Genomic DNA, 18634 nt, shown 5'->3' with positions numbered 1-18634 from the left:
TTTCTAAAAGTTCTGCTCTAGGAATTATTTTGGGGGAAGTTCTCTGGCTTGTGTTATACAGGAGGTCAGACGAGATGATCACCATGGTCCCTTCCGACCTTGGAATCTATGAAACCTGAGAGGTGGCAGATCTCTGTTCAAATCCTTTCTCCCCCTGAGCCAGAAGGGGGACTTGAACCAGTGTTATCCTACACCCCAACTACATAGCCTAACCACTGGGTTAAAAGTTGAGGGAGGTCCTCCTCTTGCCCCAACTCCAGCCATCCTTGCTTTGCATAAGATTGCCTAAAAGGGCCCAATCTGGTAGGTGAGCTCTGACCATGTTTACCAAATTGGGCCCCACAGACAAATGAGGCAGAGGACTGGTTATCTCCTCCCAGCTCGTACATCGCTCTGGGGCTCAGGTGTCTGTGTGGTTGGCGTTGGGCTGCGGAGCACATGCCCAGAGGCACCTTGGGAACTTTTACTGCAAAAAAGCAGGAGCCCAGGGAGTTTAGGGACCGACAGCGTTTGACGGCAGCTCAGCAACAGTTTTGTGAATCCCAGAGGGGGCCTGACTCTGGGATCTTCAGGGGCCTAAAGTGGTAGTTAGGTACCCAAGTTCCTTTGTGGATCTGGGCCTTTTGGATTTTGGCCCTTCCCTGTTTAGGCAATTTTGAAAATCCCACATGGGACCTCTCTGCATCTTTAGCCTGTGAAATACCTTTGAAAAGCTGCCCCCTGTCTCTGGGTGTGTCTGCTCCCTGTTTGCAATATGGGGATCACAGCGCTGCCTACACCACAGGGGAGTTGTGAGGCTAAAGAAATTGTGTGAGGCGCTTACTCCAATGTAGGCCATAGAAGTACCTCAGAGAAAGCGAAATAATGAGGTTCCTCATGGGTAATAAGTTCAAAATCAGCAATTTAAGGACTTTAGTCCCATTGTTGGGAACACTGGGGCATGGCCACTAGGTAACTCGAGGGGATGGAAGACCACGAGTGTCAATGAAGCCCCCTCGCACTAGGCCCCGGTGTCCTTGGCCCCCCTCCTGCCTGGAGGCACTCGCAGCAGCTCTGCGTGCTAGGCCCAAGTGTCCTTGGCCCCCCCGCCTGGAGGCACACACAGCAGTTATGCTGAGAATCTGCAACAGTATGTTGCAGAGTCAGACTGCCTGAAACTAAGCAAGGCCAAACAGGGGAGATATGGAAGAACAATGCTGAATAAAGCAGCTTTATGTATAGTTTAACAAATGATACAGAGAATCAGGGAACTAGCTGGGAACTGGATTGGCTGGCTATATGGATACTTGGAGCAGCTTGCTATTGGATAAGTATGCTGGGAAAAAGGATGTATAAAAGCCTGTGTAACTTCCTGCTCTGTTGTACAGGATTTGAGATTCAAATCTCCCTGTACCTTTTTGAAGCTTCAAATAAACTTTTCTGCTTCTCCACCCCGTTGTGATTATTGGGTGTAGCACACCGGGTAACGAACCAACTCAAGCTGTTGTTCAGCCTCTCGGCACTGGGTGCCGGCAACAGCTTTTGGCGTCCCTAGGTGGGCTCGAGGCTGCAATTTAGCCTTGCCCGGACCCCTCCTGGAGGTCGAGGATTGCGGCGAGAACCGATGCCCAGCGCGCACCGGTGAGTTCATCGGGGGCCTCGGAGGAGACGCGATTTGATCGACCCCAGAGGGCACAACGGTGCAACGCACTCATATAGTGGAGAAGCTGTTGTGGACGGCGGTGAAGAACCGGTCCCTTAGACGTGGGGGAGGAGCAGCTGCAGGCCATGGTGAAGAACTGGTCCCTTGGATAAGGTAGGAACCTTTTAAAATCCGGATTATATGCTCTGTTGGAACCTGGGGACGCCCAGAGTTACCCTGTAGGTATGGGACAGGGACAGAGCTCAGAGGTTAGGGCACGGTGTACGCCCCTAGAGTGCATTCTAGCAAACTGGAAGGTATTTGGTGCGGATCCAATGACTAAGAGCCAATTAAAACGATTCTGTACAGTTGACTGGCCTCAATATCAACTAGAGGACCAGGAGTGGTGGCCACCAGGAGGGTCAATTAATTACAAAACGATCCTTCAGTTACTCCTGTTCTGTCAGAGAACAAGGAAATGGAATGAACATATGTATGCGCATTTGTTTCTGACTTTATGTACTCGACCAGATATTTTACAGCGCTGTAATCTGACTCCAACTGGTTCGGTAGTAGCTAATGTTAGTCCCCAGACCCCCACCCCCACTGTAATGGCAGAGCCGATGTCCCCTTCGGCCCCTACACCCACACCTTGTAAGTCCCCAATGGTTGGCCTATACCCCTTAATCACCGAAACTAAAGTCGCCCGGTCTGGATCAGACAGGCGTCCTGCCACAACTATGCAGGTTTATACTCATGTGCCCTTTAATCCTGTGGATTTGGCTGCTTTCAAAGCACAGGCAGGAGAGTTTTCCACCAACCCAAGCAGGTTTATATCAGTCTTTGAGGGGTGCCTCAGCAGTCACAAGCCGGACTGGGATGATTGTAACGTCCTCCTGCGAACCCTATTGTCTGAGGTTGAAAGACAACAGGTTGTGTCCAAGGCAAGGGAGGAGGCGTAGAGACGGTACGACCGGGATCATATTAATGCACAAGTCCCCCGAGCAGACCCTAGGTGGGATCCAAATGATCATGGGGATATGACCCGCCTTACCGCCTATAAGGAGTTGCTTTTGCATGGACTCCGTCACTTGGCTGTCCGACATAAAAATTGGGCAAAGCCATATGAAGTAATACAGGATTTAAAAGAGAGCCCAGGGGCCTTTCTACAGCGTATTCGGGACACCATTCAACAGAACACTAATGCAGACCCCGATGATCAGGCAACTGAGTCAATTATTAAGGGAATTTTTATGAGCAGAGCAGCCCCTGATATTAAGAGAAAGTTACAGAAAAAGGAGGATTTAATGGGCATGACCATGGCACAAATCTTAGAGACTGCAAACCGAGCTTATATTCTGAGAGAGACAGAGAAGGAGAGAAAGCAAGTGAGATCGATGGTAACAGCGGTACAGGCCGGCACTAAGAGAAGTGGCCCGGGAGGAAGGGGCCGTGGACGCGACCGTCCAGGCCCGCAGGAGAGACGACTGGGTTGCAACCAGTGTGCCCTGTGTCGACAGGAGGGACACTGGAAAAATGAGTGCCCAAAGAGGAAAGAAAAGGGGGGGTGCCCCTATGATGGCGATGGCGGAGCAGGAATAGGGGTGTCAGGGGAGACGGACCACCCTACCCCGGAACCCTGAGTAAAGATGCGGGTGGGAAGCTCAGAAATAGATTTTTTAGTGGACTCTGGAGCGGCCCGAACTGCCGTAAATCAGCCTCTTCAGTTGCCAGTAGCAGATTCCCTTACTGTGGTGGGAGCCACAGGCAGGGACACCAAGTGCCCAGTGTATGCCCCAGCGGAATGCGCTTTGGAGACAGGACTATATCCCACAAGCTGGTATCCCTCCCTGAGTGCCCAACACCTCTGCTGGGACGGGATTTGCTTTGTTGCCTAGGCGCCACCCTGCATTTTACTGAGGACGAAATAACCCTTACCTTACCCCCAGAGAATGCATGGATCGTGACCCTTGCAGTTGAGCCCTCAGCCATGCAAGCCCCAGAATGGAGCCCGTGGGAAGACCAGGTGTACCCCCTCGTGTGGGCATCAGGGATTCCAGGAAAGGCCACCCACCAGACCCCATTACTATTCAGCTCATACCAGGGAAAGGCCCAGTGCAAGTAAAACAGTATCCAATCAAGAGGGAAGCCAGAGAAGGTTTACAGGAAACTATAGATCGATTCCTAATGTATGGTATTCTCCGGGAATGTCAGTCAGCCTGGAACACTCCCATTCTACCCATACAGAAGCCTGATGGCACGTATCGGCTGGTACAGGACCTAAGGGCAGTCAATGAATGGGTTAAGACTCTGCACCCTCTTGTCCCTAACCCGTATACCTTATTGGCTTCTATAGGGGGACAGTATACCCATTTTTCAGTCCTTGATCTGAAAGATGCTTTCTTTACCATCCCAGTTGCCACCCCATCACAGGAGATCTTCTCCTTCGAGTGGGAGGACCGAAAAAGGGTTAAAAAGCAACTTTGCTGGACAGCGTTGGCCCAGGGATTTAAAAACTCTCCCACCCTTTTTGGCCAGGCTCTGGCCAGGGACCTACAGGAGTGGGATAATGAGGAGGTTCTCCTTCTGCAGTATGTAGATGATTTGTTAATTGCCACTGTGGGCCAAAACCCTGCCTTAAAGCCACCGTGAGCCTCCTGAATTTTATTGGACTCCGGGGATATCGTGTAGCACGGAGTAAGGCTCAAATTGCCCTCCCAGAGGTACGGTACCTCGGGTTTCACATACGGCAAGGGGAGCGTCAGCTTTCAAGCGAAAGAAAGGAAGCTATCTGTCAAGTTCCTACCCCAAGTAACCGTAAGCGGCTCAGGGCATTTCTGGGTATGGCAGGCTTTTGCAGGATATGGATCCCAGAGTTTGGACTGTGGGCTAAACCCCTGTACGACTGTGTAAAAGGAGCAGATCATGACCCCTTCTATTGGACCCCAGAGGCTGACAGGGCATTTAAAATCCTAAAAAGAAAATTGATGGAAGCCCAGGCTCTGGGCCTGCCGGATCTCTCTAAGCCGTTTCAGTTGAATGTACGTGAACAAAGGGGGGTGGCCCTAGGAGTGCTTACACAGCTGTTAGGAGCATGGAGATGTCCCGTGGCTTATTTTTCTAAGCAATTGGATCAGGTTGCAAAGGGTTGGCTGGCATGTTTCCGGGCAGTCGCAGCTACTGCCCTAGTGCTTGAGGAAGCCGAGAAGCTAACATTGGGAGGGGTTATGCAAATCTATACTCCCCATATGGTCCCAGCCTTATTGGATGCAAAGGGAGGGCTTTGGCTCACCCAGGCTCGGATTGCTCGGTACCAGGCTAAGCTGTTAGAGAACTCTGAAGTCACCCTACAGCCTTGCCCCTCCCTTAACCCAGCCACTCTCTTGCCAGAAACAGAGGAACAGAAACATAGGAACAGAAACATGACTGTTTAGAGATCATAGATGTCCAGTACTCCAGCCGTCCGGATTTAAAGGATGTACCTCTCCCAAATGCAGATTATGAGTGGTACACTGATGGTAGCAGTACTGTAATAGATGGGCAAAGGAGGGCGGGTTATGCTGTTGTGACCCTCCATGACACCGTGGAAGCTGAAGGTTTGCCTGCTGGGACCTCTGCCCAGCTTGCCGAACTAATAGCCCTGACCCGTGCACTTGAACTGTCAAAAGGAAAGCGGGTCAACATTTTTACTGATTCGAAGTATGCTTTTGGTGTGCTGCATGCTCATGCTGGCCTATGGAAGCAAAGGGGAATGCTGACAGCCCAAGGCTCCCCAGTCAAGTACGGGCCCCAAATCCTCCGGCTCCTAGAAGCCATACAACTCCCCTCGGAAGTGGCGGTGGTACACTGTAAAGCCCATCAAAGGGAGGATCAAGATGTGGCCAGAGGTAACGCCCGGGCAGATAGAGAGGCTAAGCATGCTGCCACCCTGCCATCCCCTCAGGCTGAGAACGCCCATATGCATGCCCTTATCCCATCAGTAGGGGAGCTTCCAACCCCTCAGTACTCTGGGGAGGAGAGACAGCTAACTGACAAACTCGGTCTCCGGGACAAGGAGGGATGGCTCCATTCCCCAGAAGGGAAGGTCCTCTTACCAAAGGGCCTAATCCGGCCAGTGCTGCAGAAACTACATCAAACCACTCATGCAGGCAGGGAAACACTTATCCAGCTAATGGGAAAATACTTTATCACTTCCGGACTCCGACCCCTGGCTGCCCAGGTACAAGCGGACTGCTTAGTCTGCCAAAAGAATAACCCCCGACCGGGACATCCTGTGCCACCAGCTGCCCTAGAACCCACTCCGGGCCCCAGACAAGTGTGGCAAATAGACTTTACTGAGTTTCCCCGGACCCAAGGGTTCAAATATCTCCTTGTTATAGTGGATCGGTTCAGCGGATGGCCAGAAGCCTTCCCATGCCGTAACTGCACTGCCAGGACAGTGGCCCTCAAGTTTATTAAGGAGATCATTCCTCGCTTTAGACTCCCCCTGTGGATGGAATCTGACAACGGGACACACTGCACGTCAAAAATCATTCAAAGCATCTCACATGCCTTACAGATCCCCTGGAAACTCCATACACCCGGGAGACCGCAAGCCAGTGGTGTAGTGGAGCGTACCAATCAGACCCTTAAACGGCATCTCTCAAAAGTGTGCCAAGAAGTCTCACTGCGATGGCCTGATGCTTTGCCCCTCGTCCTACTCCGTATCCGCGTTCTCCCAAAGGGTAGATTAGGGCTCAGTCCCTTTGAAATTATGTTTGGAAGGACATGGCCTATGAATGGCACCCCGGTTCTGTCAGGGGAATGGGAGTTGGGTAATGGTTTTTTGTCACAGTATATGTGTTCCCTGTCTGCTGTTCTCTTGTCTCTTCACAGGTATACCAAGGATTCCCAGCCTCTCCCCTTGGACTCTCCCGTTCACTCCTTACAGCCCGGTGACTCTGTGCTTGTTCGCACCTGGAAAGATGAGCCTCTCCAGGAAAAGTGGAAAGGACCCTATACCGTCCTGCTGATCTCCCATACAGCGGCAAAGATCGAGGGACACAAGAACTGGATCCATCACTCTCGTCTGAAGGCAGTACCCGCCCCCTCGTCAGCAGAACAGTGGACCGTCCAACCTGCTGACTCCTCATCTAGTGACGATCTCGGGCTAAAGCTACTGTTTAAAAGACACAAATAGCGGGCACCTTAATGCTAAAATGGGCCCACTCAGGTACTGGAGACCCTGGGTTGGGAAGACTCTGGTAATAATTAATTGGGTAACATTGTTATTCTCTGTATTGGTATTTCCAAACTGTGCATATCGGGAGCATAACTCCTTTGTTTTGCTTGCGCACCATGTTGCTAATTTAACAAACCAGACTGATTGCTGGGTATGTGCTCCAACTCCACTGTCCCCCAAAACGGGAATGCCCCTTGACATGCTGCCCTTGACCCTAGCAGAATTAGCCACCACCAAAGAGCAGGAAAAAACAGACTCACCGCTCTGGAACAAGACCTCTTTACAGCAAGCCACCTATCAGGACCAGGAGTATTCAGTTGCAGTACTCACTGAGGGAGTGTTATGTTTTACCTAAAACCAATCTGATCACTATGGGCATCCTGTGGAAAAGAGCTCCTGTGTTATTACACAGTGGGCTGATGGGTATTAAATAAAGACCAACAGGGAAGGCCAACAGTGTGGGTGTAATGGTTCCTCCCCTTTTAGGGAAACACTTACAAATAATCTTACCACAAAAAAAGGGGTTTGGAAATGTAACTTGCCGTCAAGTTAACATCTCCAATGTAGCAAGCCCAAATGAGAAAACTCAGAGCCAAGGCTGTTGAGTGTTCTCAAAGGGGGGAGTTGTTGGGAACACTGGGGCATGGCCACTAGGTAACTCGAGGGGATGGAAGACCACGAGTGTCGATGAAGCCCCCTCGCACTAGGCCCCGGTGTCCTTGGCCCCCCTCCTGCCTGGAGGCACTCGCAGCAGCTCTGCGTGCTAGGCCCAAGTGTCCTTGGCCCCCCCGCCTGGAGGCACACACAGCAGTTATGCTGAGAATCTGCAACAGTATGTTGCAGAGTCAGACTGCCTGAAACTAAGCAAGGCCAAACAGGGGAGATATGGAAGAACAATGCTGAATAAAGCAGCTTTATGTATAGTTTAACAAATGATACAGAGAATCAGGGAACTAGCTGGGAACTGGATTGGCTGGCTATATGGATACTTGGAGCAGCTTGCTATTGGATAAGTATGCTGGGAAAAAGGATGTATAAAAGCCTGTGTAACTTCCTGCTCTGTTGTACAGGATTTGAGATTCAAATCTCCCTGTACCTTTTTGAAGCTTCAAATAAACTTTTCTGCTTCTCCACCCCGTTGTGATTATTGGGTGTAGCACACCGGGTAACGAACCAACTCAAGCTGTTGTTCAGCCTCTCGGCACTGGGTGCCGGCAACACCATTTTCAAAAAGTTTTGGGGATTCCTGTCTTCCAAAGCAGACACTTCTGTCTTCCATTGGAAACCCAGTTTTTTGGTGAAAAAAGTTTTGATGGAAAATTTTCCACCATCCCTTGTTCAAAACAGCTGTCCCTGGAAACTTTGACCCTGACTATCAAGCTGTATATTCTCCACCCCAAAGAGAGAAGAAAAAGTCTTTGTCTCATCTATGAGTCCCTTACGTTGCAAGGATTCAATGCATCAGGGAACCTGTCTCAATGGAGGCATAAAAGAACTTAAATACTCAGACTCCTCAAGGTGTGGCTTCTTCAGAGTTGCTCAACACGCTGCTCGCAAGCTTTAAAGCACGTGATTAGATTAGATTCAAATATTTTTTTAAAGTCAATGTTTTTTCTACACGTTATTGCTTTTTAACCAAGCGCATCGGTGCATATCTTTAGCTTGGTCCTTTTTCTCCACTGCTTTGTACCTTTGTGTAGTCATTTCTCTGTGAGCAATGTGAGCGGTGACTGGGTATGGAAACACTCCTCCTAGTACAAGTGGGTAATTCTGATATGGAGTCATTTTGCACTCACCTTGCATCGGTAGAAATGACTACACATGGTACAAGGGAGCAGGGAGTCAGCCGCTGGTGTGTTGTTCCTCTCCCCTTACCATTTTGCTATACTAAGGAATAATTTATAATTTATAGCTGGAATTTCCAGCGGAACCGAAGGGAGTTACCCACCCAACTCCCCTGAACTTAAAGTTCTGTGCCTGAAAAAAATGTAATCAGGATCTTGGCTGCTAAGTACAGTCTTAGTGGGTCTCTATGAAAGTGATTCATAGATACTAAGGTCAGAAGGGACCATTATGATCATCTAGTCCGACCTCCTGCACAAGGCAGGCCACAGAATCTCACCCCCCACTCCTGCGAAAAACCTCTCACCTGTGTCTGCACTATTGAAGTCCTCAAATCATAGATAGATGGATGGATGCAGTGTTTGTCGAAGCCATGTCAGTCCCAGGATATGAGAGAGTCAAGGTGGGTGAGGGAATATTTTTTATTGGACCAACTTCTGTGGCAAGAGAGGCAAGCTTCTGAGCGTCCACGGAGCTGCTCTTGATGGCTGGGAAATGTACAGAGGCTGGGTCTGCGCTACGGACCTCACAGCGGCGCAGCCGTGCTGCTAAAGCTGTGCCGCAGCAAGGTCTCCCGCGCAGCTGCTCTTCTGCCGGCAAAATCAAACCACCCGAACAAGCGGCGGCCGCTTCGTCGGCAGGAGAGTGTCTCCCGCCGACATAGCGCTGTTCACACGGGCGCTCCGTAAAACCTTTGTCCGTCAGGCCTGGATATTTCTTTTCACACCCCGACAGACAAAAGTTTTACCAACAAAAGTGCTAATGTAGACAAAGCCAGAGAGTGTCACAGATAAATACAAAGGGGAACAGATTGTTCGGCATAAGCAGTTAACACACATTTCAAGGGACCATTCAAAGTGAAGTGGCTCGTTACTACCCTCCAGTCATAGGGAGGAAAGGAAGGGGGGTGGAAAAAAGCAGCTGGGAGGGTGGTTAGTGGGAGTCACAGATTGTTGTAATAAGCCATAAATCCAGTGTCTCTGTTCAGTCCATGATTTTGAGTGTCTAGTAAAGTTATGAATTTAAGCTCCCAGGATTGTCTTTTGAAAGTGTTGTGCAGGTTTCCTTTGAGGATGAGGACTGATAGCGTAGGCACAGAGTGATCACTTTGTGAAAAGTGTTCTCCCACAGGGGATGGGGTGGTTTTGTCTTTGATCATTTTTGTCTTGACTTCATTAAATCACTAAATGCTCCATAGCGATCACTGTGCTCTCAAATGAACTCTCACAGGAAAATGATAGCCGGTGAGGCTGGAGCTCAGGATATGAAGTCTAGTGAGACGGATGGGCTAAGTTTGCTGACCCGGGCTGGGAGACTCGCTCCTGGTTGCTCCAAAATGCTGTGTAGACACATCCAATGTGGTCTGGCTGGTATCGGAGCCAGGGATATCAACCTCTGTAACCTGATCTGGGGAACAGGAAATAAAGCCTGGTCTACTTGGTGAGACAGAGCAATCCTCTCCTCGTTTTACAGAGCAGGGAGATTCAGGCTGACGTTCTCAAAACGGGCCACTTGCTTTAGATGCCTCCTGTTTTGGATGTCCAAGTTGTGACACACTGAGCCTGGCTTTCCAACTGAAGTCAGTGGGAGCTGTGGGATCTTAGTGCCACTGTACATAAAGTGCCAGATGTCCTACACTGGGCATCCACAAATGAAAACACCACTGAAAATTTGTTGTATCAGAGATTATGTATATAAATTTCTTATACGATTCACCAATGTCACGGTGCGGGACTCACCCCTGCGGTGTTTCCTGCTGGTCGTCCTTGGGAATTAGCTCTTCCAGCCTCTGGAGCGCCCTCTGCAGGCCGGTGTCCCGCTTGCCGCTGGCCCCCGTGTCCCTCCCAGACCACGGTGCCCCTTTACCCGGGCTGCTGCCCCCTCCAGTACCCCACAGATTTGGGTCTCCCCTCCCCAGGGAACCCCCACCCTCTATCCCAACCTCACCTCCCCAGTTCCTCTGGCCTTCCCCCAGCCCTGCTCCGCCTCAGGTACTATGGTATGCTCCCCAGCAGCCAGGCTTGTCTCCCTCTACAGCTAGAGGAGACTCTCTGCTCCTGGCCTACTGCCCTCTTATAAGGGCCAGCTGAGCCCTGATTGGGGTGTGGCCACAGCTGAGCCTGCTTCTCCCAATGAGCCTGGGAACTGCTTGCTCCCAGCCACAGTCCTGGGCTGTTTTAAGTCCTTTAAGGCTGGAGCAGGTGACCATCCTGCTACAACCCAACTTAACCAGTTAATGAACCAACCTGATAGCTTTCTTTGACAGGGTAACAAGCCTTGTGGATAGGGGGGAAGTGGTAGCTGTGGTATATCTTGGATTTTGTAAGGCTTTTGATACTGTCTCACGTGACCTTCTCATAAACAAACTAGGGAAATACCGTCTAGATGGAGCTACTATAAGGTGGGTGCATAACTGGTTGGAAAACCATTCCCAGAGAGCAGTTATCCGTGGTTCACAGTTATGCTGGAGGTACATAATGAGTGGGGTCCCACCGGGATTGGTTCTGGGTTGGGTTCTGTTCAATATCTTCATCAGTGATTTCATAGAATCATAGAATCATAGAATATCAGGGTTGGAAGGGACCCCAGAAGTTCAAAATATTTAGATAACGGTATAAAGAGTACTCTTATAAAGTTTGCGGACCACACCAAGATGAGAGTGGTTGCAAGTGCTTTGGAGGATAGGATTAAAATTCAAAATGATCTGGACAAACTGGAGAAATGATCTGAAGTAAATAGAATGAAATTCAATAATGACAAATGCAAAGTACTTCACTTAGGAAGGAACAATCAGTTGCACATGTACAAGATGCTGGTAACTTGATGTGAGTGAGAAAACTGCTTAGGCAAAGATTGTAACTTATTAAGATTTAAGTTTTAGTCACTAGAAAGCATGGTTTGGTTTGATTTGGTTGTAACCAGACCTGTATCTTTTTCTCTTGCTTAGTATCATTTACATTTCTGTTCTTTGTTAATAAACTTATCCTTAGTTTTACTATAAACCAATTCAGTGCTGTGATCTTGAAGTGAAGTGTGAGTCTTCAGCTAAACTAACAGTCTGGTGTGTGCGCTGCCTCTTTGGAATCAGTGAACTCCATAATTTCTGAGTGTGCAGTGACAGGGACTAGACACTGCAGGGATATGTCTTTGGGGAACTCAGGAACTGGAGGTCAGTGATGGCTACCTGCAAGGCAAGGTTAAGATTGGCAGAATCTCGAGGAGTTTACTATGAAGCAGTCAGATGGGTGTGGGAGGGAGCAACACACAGTCTAACCTCCAGCAAAGCTCACTCTTGCTAAAGCGGAGGGGTGACACAGTGGCTTATGGTTCTGAGTTCCCTGAGCAGACCCTTATCTCCCTGTCTGGACAGGCAGGCATTGTGTATTGTACGCCTCTTGGTGTAGGCCTATTTGCATACTGAGCCAGATGCAAAGTGAGAGAGTGCAAAATCTACAAAGTAAATCTGCAGGGTGAAACAAAGAGTGGAGGGGGTGTCCTGTTTGTTAATAGGATCAAAGGATTGGGCTGGTGTATCAGGGAGTGCAAAGAAACTCACTGAGTCCTTCCCCTGGGAGAAAAAGTGACCACGCATTTGTTTAAATGAAAGCAGGGTCCCAGCCAGCCTGACTGTAAAGCGCTGCAAGGATCCAGGGTGAGAAATACTCTACAAGACACAAGAGTATCTTGGGAATTAAGTCTAGGCTCTAGAATGTATGTTATGTATATAACCCTTTGTTTCCATTACTTCTACTTTCTGCTATTTGGATCTCTGTGCTTTGTTCAATTAACATCTACTTGTTTAAACTATAAACGTATCTAAGTGCTGTGTGTTAAGCGGAGCGGTGCTCTAAGGTAGAACTGATAACCTGGGCTTCACTGATCCTTTGGGAGCAGCCAATCTGTGACTACTGCAAGTGTCCAGTGGACAAGGGGCTGGATGCTCCAGGGAGATGCTCGGGGGTTGGAGAGTGTCTGTCACTAACCTGCAGAGTGACTGTGGGGCCTGCATAGGCCTAGGGGGAGTGCATGTGTTGCCCTTGGTCGGTGGAGATGGGGCGTTGACCCCCGGCAGGCACAGTCAGGGTCAAGAGGTTGTGTCAGATTTATTACGGTAGCACCTTGAAACTCTATTCACCCAAAATGACTTGCCCAAATTGTGGGAGTTGTGAAAAGAACTCAGTGCTCTACAGTGCAAGGTACCATCAGCAAGGATACTGGACGGTAGCACACTTTTTTTCTCCCCAACATTCTTCTCAAGGCCGCCTGCACCCCTTGGTTCCTCAGGCTGTAGATAACGGGGTTCAGCATGGGCGTGAGGACAATGTACACCAGGCCGAACGGCCTGTCTCTGCCCCCTCCATAACTTGACTTGGGTCAGAAATTGATAACACTCACGGATCCATAGAATACAGTCACCACCACGAGGTGTGAGGAGCAGGTGGAGAAGGCTTTGTGCCTTCCCTCAGCAGAAGACATCTTGAGGATGATGTGGGCATAAGACACAAGGATCAGCAGGCCAGGGGCCATGACCGCCAACACGACCACCACAAATATCTCGACCTTGTTCAGGTAGATGTCGGCGCAGGCCAGCTTCAGAAGAGGGGGGATGCACCACAAGAAGTGGTGAATCTCAAATCACTAACATCTGGGTCAGAGGAGCAATGGGTCAGAGGAGACTTAAGTGTATAAAATAATGAATGGTGTAGAGGCGGTAGATTAGGCCCTTCTGTTCTCCCTGTCTCATAACACAAGAAGAAGGGGACTGTGACCCAGGAACCCCTTTGGTGCCAAGTGGCAGAGGGCATAGGTTTTTACAGCGATCCATTGGGTTGGATATCTGCATAATACCAAAGGGTGACATGTGAGATTACGAAGAGCCAGCTGCCCACTGGTCATCATAATCACTGCAAAATGTATGTACGGATAATATTTAAGGAGTTATGGTATCTATACTAGGGAAAGAAAAATACTAAATCCTTCACTTGGGAGGCAACTGACAGTGTATTTGCTTCAGGAAACCTGGGTCATGGCCAAGGCTAGCTGTAATGCTCTGCAAGCATTTTGGGGTGAGCAATATTCTGCAAGACGTGAGAGTCTCCTGTTAATCAAGTCTGGGCTCCAGAACGCAGGGTATGATTTTGTTTTATATGTAACCATTTGTTCCCAATACTTTTACTTGCTGCTACTTGACTCTCTGTGGTTCGGTAAATAACGTCAGACTTCTTTTGACTGTAACCATTTCTTAGTGCTGTGTGTCAAGCAGAGCCATGATCTGAGGTGGACCTGGCTCGGGTGTTGGAGCGAGCCTGTCGCTAACCTGTACAGTAACAGCAGGGCCTGCATAGGCCTAGAAGGGAGTGCTTGTGTCACCCATGACCAGTGGATTTGGGGAGCTGACCCCCGGCAGGCACAGACTTGGCTTCCCCACGCTAAGGGCAGGTGGCAGTGGGTACCGCACAACCCCAGGCACCCACAAGAAACATCACAGGGACATACAATAAAATTAAAAGATGGCAAATTCTGAACCAATAAATACCTTTTCCTACGATGTGTGATTAGACTGTAATCATGAAAGCGGGACTGGACATTTGTATGGCTAACAAGAATAGCCAGAGTTATCATATGTAATGATGATAATTCCTATTACTCTAAGCAGCAGGTTGTTTTTCTCTAGGGACCAGACAGAGACTCTCAGCTCTTCTGCTGCAAAAACAAGACAACCCTGAGTAGAGGCTGAGGACATTAGGTTTGAAACCGCCCCACACACAATGTGTATCCCCATGTCGGGTAAAGACTGTGTATCATTACCCCTTTTTGACCAGAGTGGCAAGGCAAAGTTTGGAGCCATGGGGATGTCCCCATTGGAAGTAGAAATTGATGGAGTCTGGTATTTTCTTTGATCTCATTTATTGACAAGGAATGTACAAAGTCCAACTTCTCTGAATGCATGAGGAACCAAGAACAAAAGGAGCAGCTTCTTTGCTTACTGCCCCAAGTCTCGTTAGCCACCTTATTAGATCCAAACACTCACTTTTTCCAGGCTCGCACTGGGCTACTGCTTGGCTTTTTTCCCCTCTAGTGCGCGCTCTCTCTCTCTCTCTCTCAGCAAAGCCCTTCTGCCCACTCAGTCCAAATTCCTGGGCAAGTTCACACACCTCTTTATCTTAGGTGGGGGAAGGGGCTTCTGCTTAACTCATCCTGACAGGTATGTGACTAGAAGGGTGTGTTCACACATCAGTTAGAATACGTTTTTTAACTCAACCATAACGAGGTTTCGTCCAGCTCATTAGAACATCCCCCACCTCAGCGGAGGCTCGGGCTAGTCACTCAGGCTTGGCCCCACCCTACAATGTTCACCCAGCTATTTTTAGCACGCTAGCACAAGCCCTGCTAGGGCGAGTCTGCCTGCCTAGGCTGGGAGGCTCACCTTCAGCTGCCGTGTAGACGTACCCTCAATGGTTCAACTACTGTCATGCCTTCAATTAGTTCCTGTGTATTAATTTGAATCGGAGTCCTAAGAATTCAAGTACTACTCAATGGGTAGAATTTTCAAAAGCGCCCAAGTGACCTCAGAGCCTGCGTTCCCCTTTCAGAAGGCCCTAAGGACTGGGGAATCTCTGTCACATTGAAAGTCAATGTGATTATGCTTCTAAGTCAGCTAGGCACTTTTGGAAATTTTACCCCATGTGCTTCAGGATGAAAGATGCTGGCACTTGTCAAATATGTCATGACTAGCATTTCCTCCAGGCCTAACTGCTGTTTTTTTTACTTGACGTTGGTTTTGTTGTTTGTTGCTGCTGCTGTAGCAAAGAGGTTGTGTCAACAAAAATCATTCACATCATTTATTTTACTTTGTTAGCCAGTAATCTGTTTAGGGTCTGATGCACTGGGTCGTAGGGAATGTCTACACTGCAAAGTAAGCCCAAACTCAGACTCAGGCTCGAGGATTTCAGTCTGACAAACGCACATTCAACCGCCATTCTACATCTACTGAGAATGTAATTAAACCTCCTTTTGCCAGGGCCTCTGTGATCAGGATCCTGTTTCATAAGCCCAGGCAAAAGGGGGTACATGGGATCCCCTAGAATAACCGTGGGAACAATGACTCCATTTATGACATTGTCATTTGGAATAGTGTTTCGGCCTGTCCATTAAGGTAGACGCCTGGCTGGCGGAAAACCCTGGCATCAAGAACTTTTCCCGTGCAGCCCACGTTGGCGTCCATAAATTGCCCTCTGTGCTCCCCAAGGGCCTGCATGCCCATGGAGTAGTACCCTTTGCAGGGTAGGTACTCCTGCTCCTTGAGGAGGGCAAGCAATGGGCTCATGAGTCCCATCAGTGGCCCCAGTGCAGTGGGGAAACCCCATTCTCTCCAAGCCAGCAGTTACTTCGGGGATATTGTTTATGCCCCCACCTTTGGATAAACCACACACCTGATTGCCTCAGAAACCTCGGCCACCACTTTACCGTCCAGTCAACTTTCCAACCCCAAACTGGTTAGCAACGGACCTGTAGGACTCTGGGGTGTAGAAACCCACTTTTGAACAGGAATGGCTTCCTTCGCGTATATGTCATGGTGCTGAAGGGTCTGGGCAAGCTGCTCACAAGGCTCCAGAAATCGAGCTTTCTTCATGAGCAAGTTCTAGTCATCCCAGATCCGCATGACTATGGGGTCCCACTGGTCTGTGCTCGTGGCCCTGCTCCAGAAGCGCCGGTCTACACAGGGGGCATCAGCAGCTCTCCCGAGAGCTGTGAGCACCATCAGCCAGTTTGAGTCTGACAGGTCTGTTTCACCCCCCCACCCCCCGACAGGTGCCTTCTTCAGCAGGTCAGAAAATGCCCCCGAAACGTCCACCAGCACTTCATGGACTCTCTGCCCATTGCCTGAAACAGGAGCGAAAGCACAAGCAAGACAAGTGCTTCAAACGCTGACTCCTCCCTGTTGCTGGCTCCAGCCGTTGGGCACGTGTAGACTCAAAAGACAGCTCGGCCGGATGCCTTGGCAGGATGCAACAGCTTCCGGTAAAGTGCCACGGGATGGACAGTCAAGTTTTCCCACAGGGCATCCCAAAGGGCTAGAATGGCTACCGCTGGGGAGGGTGCTAGGAAACCTGGCACAGGCTGGTTTGACTTAGGTTTGTGAAGTGCAGCACAGATGCCTGAGCACTGGTGTGAGGCCCGGGTCCAGAAATTCTAAATCTTAGCTTAATATGCAGTGTGACAAAGTGGGACTGTTCTCAATGTTTCCTCTGAATAGTGTGGGGGTGCCTCAGTTTCCCCTATGCAGTTCTTAAGTATCTAGATGGTGGGATAAGGGTGTATGATCATTGCAGAGCCCTAGAGGGCAGGTGTGTGCAGGGGTCTGGACACAGAGAATGGCCGACACCCTGTTTCCTGGTAACTGATGGCCTGGCCCTTCCCCCCTGTAAAGGGAGAGCTAAAGGGGTTGGAGAACAAAGGAATCAGGTGACCTCATGGCCCAGGAAAGGAACAAAGCCCAGAGGAGGAGGGGCTGCAGGGAGTTTCAGTTTGGGGCTGCTGGGGAGTGGAGTGAAGTACAGACGTGGTTGTCTGGCTCACTGCCTCCCAGAATGGACCCAGCTGAGGGTCCTGGTCTCTGCACCTACAAGCTCTGTTTTAGACCATGTTCCTGTCGTCTAATAAACCTCTGTTTTACTGGCTGGCTGAGCGTCACGTCTGACTGTGAAGTTGGGGTACAGGACCCTCTGGCTTCCGCAGGACCCCGCCTGGGCGGACTCGCTGTGGGAAGCGCACGGAGGGGCAGAGGATGCTGAATGCTCCGAGGTCAGACCCAGGAAGGTGGAAGCTGTGTGAGCTGCGTGTCCTGCAGACAGTCTGCTCCCAGAGAGGAGACTGCCCCAGAGTCCTGACTGGCTTCGTAGGGAGCAGTTCCAGAGCATCGCCCAGGGACTCCGTGAAGACTGGCGGCAGCGGTGGGATGTACTGCACCCCGTGGATGGCGCTTCCTGCAGTAAGTGACTGGGGAGCAGTAAAACAAAGGGGGATTGACGAGGACCAGGCATGCTGAAGGCTCAGAGAGGAGCGGTTTCAGGGGGCGGTTAACCCCTGGGAGTGTGACCAGAGAGAAGGACTGTGCAGTAATGGGGTCCCCCTGGGGACTGCGGTGAGCAGTCTCAGGGGCGGAGGAGCCTGCGGCTTGGCCCTTGGAGAAAGACCATGGGGAGCTGAGAGCACACAGGCCTGTGAGTCCGCAACAACTTGGGAAGAGCGGAGTGATGGCCTGTCACTATCTCCTTAAGAAGGACATTGTAACCCTGTGCAGAAAGAGAAGGTTGAGCATTGGAAAGTTCACCAAAGCACAAAGAAAAGGAGTACTTGTGGCACCTTAGAGACTAACCAATTTATTTGAGCATAAGCTTTCGTGAGCTACAGCTCACTTCATCGGATGTATACAGTATGCGTCCGATGAAGTGAGCTGTAGCTCACGAAAGCTTATGCTCAAATAAATTGGTTAGTCTCTAAGGTGCCACAAGTCCTCCTTTTCTTTTTGCGAATACAGACTAACACAGCTGTTGCTCTGAAACCCACCAAAGCACAGTTAATCGTGCAGCTGGAGGAGGAGGATCGCTCTAAGGGACAGATTCCTGACCCCAACTGGGGCTATAGCAGGATCTGGGAGCAGCTGGAGTAGTAGCCAGGCATCCTCAAGACTCCAGTCCCCAACCAGACGAGGGTCTTCACGATCGGGTTCCCCATCCGGGGATTGGAGACGGATGGGATTGGAGCTGAGTCTGAGAAAGCAAGAGGACTGTGAGAGACAGCGAGAGTCCAAGAAAGAGCTGCAGAAGCAGCAGCAGCATGAACTGGCGATGGTGGAGCAGAGAGGCAGAAGGGACCTCCCGGGGGTGGGTGGGGATAGACCCTGGGGTGCCAGTTCCGCAGGGAACCTTGAGACTCATTTGCTGCCC

At 50.0% G+C, this 18634-nt stretch overlaps 1 long non-coding RNA gene across 1 annotated transcript; it reads left to right on the top strand.

Annotated features, from left to right (window-relative positions):
* The first annotated feature begins 929 nt into the window (after positions 1–929).
* Positions 930–7973, top strand: LOC142069087 (uncharacterized). The gene is made up of 2 exons (XR_012664950.1): positions 930–1795; positions 6497–7973. It is a non-coding gene; the product is annotated as an uncharacterized LOC142069087 (long non-coding RNA).
* The last annotated feature ends 10661 nt before the right edge of the window (positions 7974–18634 follow it).

This window comes from Caretta caretta, chromosome 14 (assembly GCF_965140235.1).
Source record: "Caretta caretta isolate rCarCar2 chromosome 14, rCarCar1.hap1, whole genome shotgun sequence".
Taxonomy (NCBI): domain Eukaryota; kingdom Metazoa; phylum Chordata; order Testudines; family Cheloniidae; genus Caretta; species Caretta caretta.
The sequence above is the reverse complement of the archived record's forward strand: the minus strand, read 5'-3'. Positions and strand labels throughout refer to the sequence as shown.